Source organism: Anolis carolinensis, chromosome 4 (genome assembly GCF_035594765.1).
Source record: "Anolis carolinensis isolate JA03-04 chromosome 4, rAnoCar3.1.pri, whole genome shotgun sequence".
Taxonomy (NCBI): domain Eukaryota; kingdom Metazoa; phylum Chordata; class Lepidosauria; order Squamata; family Dactyloidae; genus Anolis; species Anolis carolinensis.
In genome coordinates, this window is record NC_085844.1 from 196,050,701 (window position 1) to 196,057,348 (window position 6,648).

The window sequence follows — 6,648 nt, forward strand, 5'->3', positions numbered from 1 at the left end:
ACCTGAGTGCTTGAAGAGGTTGTTCTGGTGGGATCCAAGGACTTCGCTTGCTTCATTTTTTTTACCCAAACTAAACACACTATGGGTCCCCAAATCATGTTCTGTTTGTCATGACATTCAGTTCCAACACAACAAACCAGGAGTTATTTCATCGGCTTGTTAGGGGGAAAAGAAACCAGAATGCTAGTTTATTACAGATGTTTATCACATTAAACAGAACTACTAGTGGAATTCTGTTTAAACATTCCTGCTGCAAGGGGGCGTAATCAGAGTATGCAACAGCATGTTGTTTGTCCCTGATCAGCAAGGGTTTTTTTGGGGGGGTGGGGGGGGGGGGGTGGGGGACTGGGCTTATAGTATCAGATTGTACATTAATCCTGTACTGAAAAATCTTTCCTCTAGTTAGTGGTGCTCACAATCATGTTTTCCCAGTGCTGAGTAATAACTGGGAGATTGGAAAAATATTTAAGTGTATCTTCTTCCTGAAAGTACAATGTTCTAGCCCTATATTTCCTACTCTCTTCTCTATACTGTGAGCTCGCAAATCACTAGATTTCCAAACCTTGGCAAATGTCTTAAAACAATATCCAATTCATTCACATTACTTTGCTGTGAATGCCAAGGCATACCTGGTGGTGGAATTGCCCCTTTGCCAAATGACTGCCCCTTTGGCAAGTAAGAACTCATCTAGTTCTTCACTGATTCAAATACCAAGTGTATATGGAGACTGAGAGCAGACAATTTAGTCCAGGAAAATGGCATTGGTGGAAGGTGTTATACATTTTAAAACTGCAGACCTAATTTATTTTCTCACTATCACCTTTTAAAAGGAGCGGGGTAAAAGAAGAGCCCTTCAATAATATCAGTTCGACTCTGGAATACAATGTTTTATGGATTTTTTCTAGTGTCCCAGCCTAATTATTCAGAAAGCAATGAAACACATTCAGCAAGCTTAGTGATCAACACAAGGCTCAAATAATCCCAGATTCCTGGTTTTCCACAAAAGTACTCAACAAAACATGGCAAAATTCCCTTGAGGACATTCAAGAGCACATCAGAAAAATAACCTTTCTGTTTCTTCCTCTCAACAGCATTCCCTTTTTCCTGTTCCCTTTTACTACAATAACTTCCCCCTTCAAAATATTCTAAGACGTCACAGCTCAAACCATCTCAGGCTGGGCACAATAAATAAGCTTCCCCATGAGGCAGAAGGGAAGGTATCTCCGCCTCCTTGATACTGTGCTTCTCCCCTCCCCCTCCCCTAAGTCACCAGATATGTATTGTTTCTGCCTGTTCCAGTCTTCTTATAACATACAAAACGTGTCCATTCGTTTTTGACCTTATTCCACAAGCTTCCAATATCTTCCAACATCTCATCTACCCTCCAGGATCTTGAACATGAATGAAACTTAACCAGTGATAACAACAGGTAATGCCAAGTGCTTTATATGACTAACTGAAGTAAGAAAAATAAAGTTGAGGATTTTTATTGACAAAGTTGCAAAACAAAAGTGAAATGTGATAAACTGAAATTCTATAAAGAAAAACCTATGCTTCTGCCTTTAAGCTTTAAATATTAATAAACCTATGTAAAATTATGAAGTGAATCGCCTGTTAGCGAAAATGCTAATGATTTAAGATTTGTTGTCTGTTTTATGTTACCAAGAAATCACATGCAATTCTGTCCCATCTCCCATCATCAGTCTTTAGTGAAAGCTCACAAAAGTGGCATGATTTTGAAATCTACAGTCATTATGTTTCCTCTTTAAGAACTTTTAAGGAGATATAAAATATTTTCCTATCATCTATTAGTTTCTGTTAATTGCATATATGGAGTATATGTCGGAGGTTTTTTTCCTAGGCCTCTAGAACTTAAGTATGAAATTCACATTTGTTTCGGAGGAAGTGGAAATTGTATCTTTGGTCCTATTAAACTTACTTTAACAAGACGAAAGAAAAATAGTGGGTTTCTCAAGAGGCTTAGAAATGAAACAGAGTTAGAAATGCCTAACTGGTACATCTGCCTTTATTTTCAACATCACTTATACACACACAAATCAGTTTAAAATTAAGGCATAGCTCCTGCCCTTTTTCCACTAACAATGTGATGGTGGAGAGAAAAGGGGAAAACTTCAAATAAATTAAACAAACAGGTTTTGCTTCCTTCTCTATAACAATCAAAGAATCAACATATTCTGAAACAACAAGAACCTCAATATTTAGATCTTTAGTTTGCAGGTAACTGTTGGGACTGCCTGTGTGATGTGTTATCACTATAAAAGCAAACACATCCAGTAAAGCAACTACCTAACTCCCAAGAAAACAGGCTTAATTTTACTTAATAATTGGTAAATTCTTTAACAAAAACATGCTTTAAAGCACAAAAAAATCTTAATACAATAAAATATGCAACTTTCTTACAACTGTAACAAAATGATTATATTTGTTAACGTATTAATTTTGCATGCGAGAGCTGTGTAACAACAGTGAGTTCAACACCAGAGTGATAAATAGCATTTGCAAACTAGTTGTTGCAACGGCTTGATCCATCCTGTAAGGCAGTGTTCTTATTTGCATTTCATCCTTGAAACAACTTACCCAGTAATGCTAAGCATGCTTAACAGCAATGAGTTTAAAAGCACTTTGATGCAACACCTTTTCTCAAACCAATTTCATATTAATGCACATAACTCAAAGGCAAAATACCGTAGAATTCACAGATCATGGTTCAGAGCACAACATTCGAAAAAAGAAGCCAGAACACACAATAATTGAAACAAATCACCTCGGCATCTTTCTCCTCGCAAACAAAGAACAGCACACCACAGCTTAACAACATCACCCTACTGCCCATCACTATCCTACATCCTGTGCATGCTGCCTATACTAATACCCACAACAACACAACATAGTATTCCTTTGTAACATCCATTGCTTGTTGTTAAGAGTCCCTTTTCCAACTCTTGCCGTTTCCAGGCATTAAGGGCTGCATTCGTTTCCTGCCAATTAATATGCACAGCCCTTACTCTCCTTACATTATTCTGCACAACCCATATCTTAGAATCATAGAGTTGGAAGCGATCATAAAGGGCCATCCAGTCCAACCCCTGCTATGCAGGAAAATATCTGAAAGGGTGCCATAAGGAAGAGGGAGCAGGCTTTTTTTCTGCTGCTCTCCCAACAAGACTCGGAGCAATGGGGGCCAATTACAGGAAAGGAGATTCCACTTGAACATCTAGACCATGAGAGTTGTTCAACAGCGAAACTCTCTGCCTAAAAGTGTTGTGGAGGCTCCTCCTTTGGAGGTTTTTAAGCAAAGGTAATCTGTCAGGGGTGTTTTCATTGTGTTTTTCCTGCATGATGGGGTTGGACTGGATGGGGCGTCATCTAGAAAAACACAATCAAAGCATTGCTGCTAGCCTCTATTTAAAAGCCTCCAAAGGAGGAGCCTCCACCACACTCCAAGGCAGCATATCCCACTGTTGAACAGCTCTGCGCAACAGGAAATTCTTCCTCATGTTTAGACGGTATCTCTTTTCTTGCAGCTTGAATCCATTGCTCTGCTGTGTCCTAGTCTCCAGAGCAGCAGAAAGCAAGCTTACCCCCTTCCTCAATGTGAGACCCTTTCAAATATTTAAACTTGACTCTTATATCTCCCCCCGCCTTTAACCTTCTCTTCTTCAAACTAAACATGGCCCGCTTCAGAAGTCACTCCTCATAGGGCTTGGCTTCCTTTTACTATTTTACATTTACCTATAGAGCAGACATGGGCAACCTTCAATCTTTCAGGTGTTTTGGACTTCAACTCCCACAACTCCCAACAGCCTACCGGTTTGGCCTGGACATGTAGAATGAATACAGTTTTGACTACACTTTAACAACCATGGCTCATACTATGGAATCACAGGAGTTGGTTAGAAGCTCCCACCTCCTGGCAGGACTGTGGGTGGGATTTTTAGGTGGGTTGTGTGTATGGGTGGGATTTTGTGTTTCAGAATGCATTTATTATATTTTACTTGGATTATAACCTAACCCACACAGTACGATTTAATTCTGTTTGTTTTTCCTTTATGTTTGTGTTAAATGGGGACCAAAGTGTGCAGTTATTGGCCCTCTTAAATCCCCACAGGGAGAAAAGGCGGGGTGTAAATACAATAAAATAACAAATAAAGCTACAACTTCCACAGCGCTGAGCCACGGCAGGTGAAGCGGGCCGTTCAATTTCGTTACTCCCGTTACTGTAACAAAACTTTTCACTAATGATATTTTAGAACAGTGGTTCTCAACCTGCACGTCTCCAGATGTTTTGGCTTTCAACTCCCAGAAATCCTAACAGCTGGTAAACTGGCTTGGATTTCTGGGAGTTGTAGGCCAAAACACCAGGGGGCCCACAGGTTGAGAACCACTGCTTTAGAATCACTTTATAAATGAAATGCCAGCGACTCCTAATTTTGTAATGACTTTTGAAACATTTCTGTAATTGATTGCACATGTCTAATAATAAAAAGGAGCCCCCAGCAGCGCAGCAGATTAAACCACTGAGCTGCTGAACTTGCTGACCAAAAGGTCGTTGGTTCGAATCTGGGGAGCGGGGTGAGCTTCCGCTTTTAGCCTCAGCTTCTGCCAACTTAGCAGTTCAAAAAATATTCAAATATGAGTACATCAATAGGTACCATGCAGTCATGCCGGCCACATGACCTTGGAGGTGAAATTGAAATGAGCACCAACCCCCAGAGTCAAACACGACTAGGCTTAATGTCAGGGGAAAACCTTTACCTTTACCTTATTACAGAAGAGTCTTGCTTATCCAACCTTTCTTTATCCAACGTTCTGTATTATCCAAGGCAGCCTGCCTTTTAGTAGTCAGTGTTTTTGTAGTCAATGTTTTCAATACATCGCCGTGTTTTAGTGCTAAATTCATAAATACAGTAATTACTACATAAGGTTACTGTGTATTGAACTGCCTTTTCTGTCTATTTGTTGTAAAACATGATGTTTTGGTACTTAATTTGTAAAATCATAATGTAATATGACATTTAATAGGCTTTTCCTTAATGCCTCCTTATTATCCAACATTTTTATTTATCTAACGTTCTGCTGGCCCATTTATGTTGGATAAGCGAAATTCTACTGTAATAAAAAATGTATAAAAAACTCTCATAGGCCAGTTAGTCCTAGTCCTTATAGGACAGTTAGTCCTAACTATGAAATGGTGAGTTAATACTTGTGTAATTCTCACTGATTCAATGTTTTGCCCATGTCTGCTATAGAATCGTAAGTCAGGAAGATACCATTTCGACCTCATATCAATGCACTCCCGACAGATGTCCATCTAGCATCCCTCAACTTTAATTTGGATCTTATTACCAGCCCAGTGTTTTTACCCTCCCCCCCCCCCTTCTCAAATCATCTTACATACTTTCTTGTTGTTTCTCTGCCTGAGCCTTCGGGATCTCTGGTCCACACAGAGTGCGGTTTGGGAGACCTATCTCCAGCTGTGGAGGCATTGGACGGTGCCACAGCTCCACACAAGAGGCGAAGAGGGTCTCCAGCGTTGGAAATCCAGCGATTGGTCCTGTGCTGGTTCAGCCAGAAGCATCCTGACTCAACTCTTAGGGCGCCTTTCTTTCTACTTGAGTGAGGAGGTCGGGGTGGCTTCCTCTCTCGCCAGGGCGCCGGGGGAGGCCAAGGGGCCCTTCTAACCCTCGGTCCTCCGTTCCTCCAACGGAGGGAGCCCCCTGAGGACTTGGGGTCGGGCCTGGCCCTCGGAAAGCCCCCTCAGGCCCCGCCGGAAGAGCCCCTTTCTCCCTCCCCAACTCGGGGGTCAGGCCCCCCTCCTCCTCCCTTCGCCTCCCAGCCCCACGGGTCCCACGTGAGGCGCCCTTTCGCTCCACGAAAAGGTTTCCTTGTGGGCCCCCCTTTTCAAATTTCGCGTTTGCGCCCCAAGAGGGAAAAGCCCCCTCCTCTCCCCTCCCCTCCCCCCACCCCCGGCCCCTTTATTTACCGCCATCATCAGCACGCGCGAGCTGTCACCAAGCGCGAGACACCCCAACCGGTGCCTGACACGCCCCCCGCCGCATCCATTGGTTCTTGTCCTCTCGCCTCCCCGAGCTTCCATTGGTTTAACCGCACGCCACACAAAGCCTCTCCTTCCCACCCTCCTTTTTCCGCCTTCTAACACCCGGCCGCGACTCGCTTTACGCCATCAGCGCAAAGGCTTTTCTACGGAAAGGCGTTCTTTTTTTTCTTCTTCTTCCTAACGCCATTTGCGTAAAGCGTGGGAAGGAAAGAAAGAAAGAGCGGGAAACGGGAAACCTCTCATGGGTTTACGCTAGTGACGGCGTCGGGTCGGAACTAGTTTTGCGCTAGTTACGTAACTACGGCGAACGCGCTCGCTGTCTTGTTTAACCGACCGCAACTTTACGGCATTTGCGGAGCTTGGTAAAATCCCGAGGAGGGGAAAAAGATGTTAGCCCCGCCCCCCTTCCCACAGTTAGTGACGTGCGAAGGCTTTGTGAATCGCGGGGAGGGGGAGGCGGGTTAAGTTTGGTTGAATTACAGGAGGGTAAATAAGGATGTTTCGGAGACAAAGGGACTCTTAAAGGGGCAGAGACCCATTCCGGCTGGTCGTCTGGATTGGTGGCGCGA

At 43.1% G+C, this 6,648-nt stretch overlaps 1 protein-coding gene across 3 annotated transcripts in view; it reads right to left on the reverse strand.

Moving 5' to 3' along the window:
• Positions 1–6,106, reverse strand: part of usp49 (ubiquitin specific peptidase 49) — a 50,789-nt gene extending 44,683 nt beyond the window's left edge. For 2 of the 3 annotated variants that reach the window (XM_062978491.1, XM_062978495.1), the window contains exon 1: positions 6,005–6,106. The gene's annotated coding sequence lies outside the window, so the exon portion shown is untranslated. Of the gene's footprint in view, positions 1–5,419; positions 5,949–6,004 lie in introns of those variants that run through there. The other variant, XM_062978492.1, reaches the window with a different exon arrangement.
• Between the last annotated feature and the right edge of the window lie 542 nt (positions 6,107–6,648).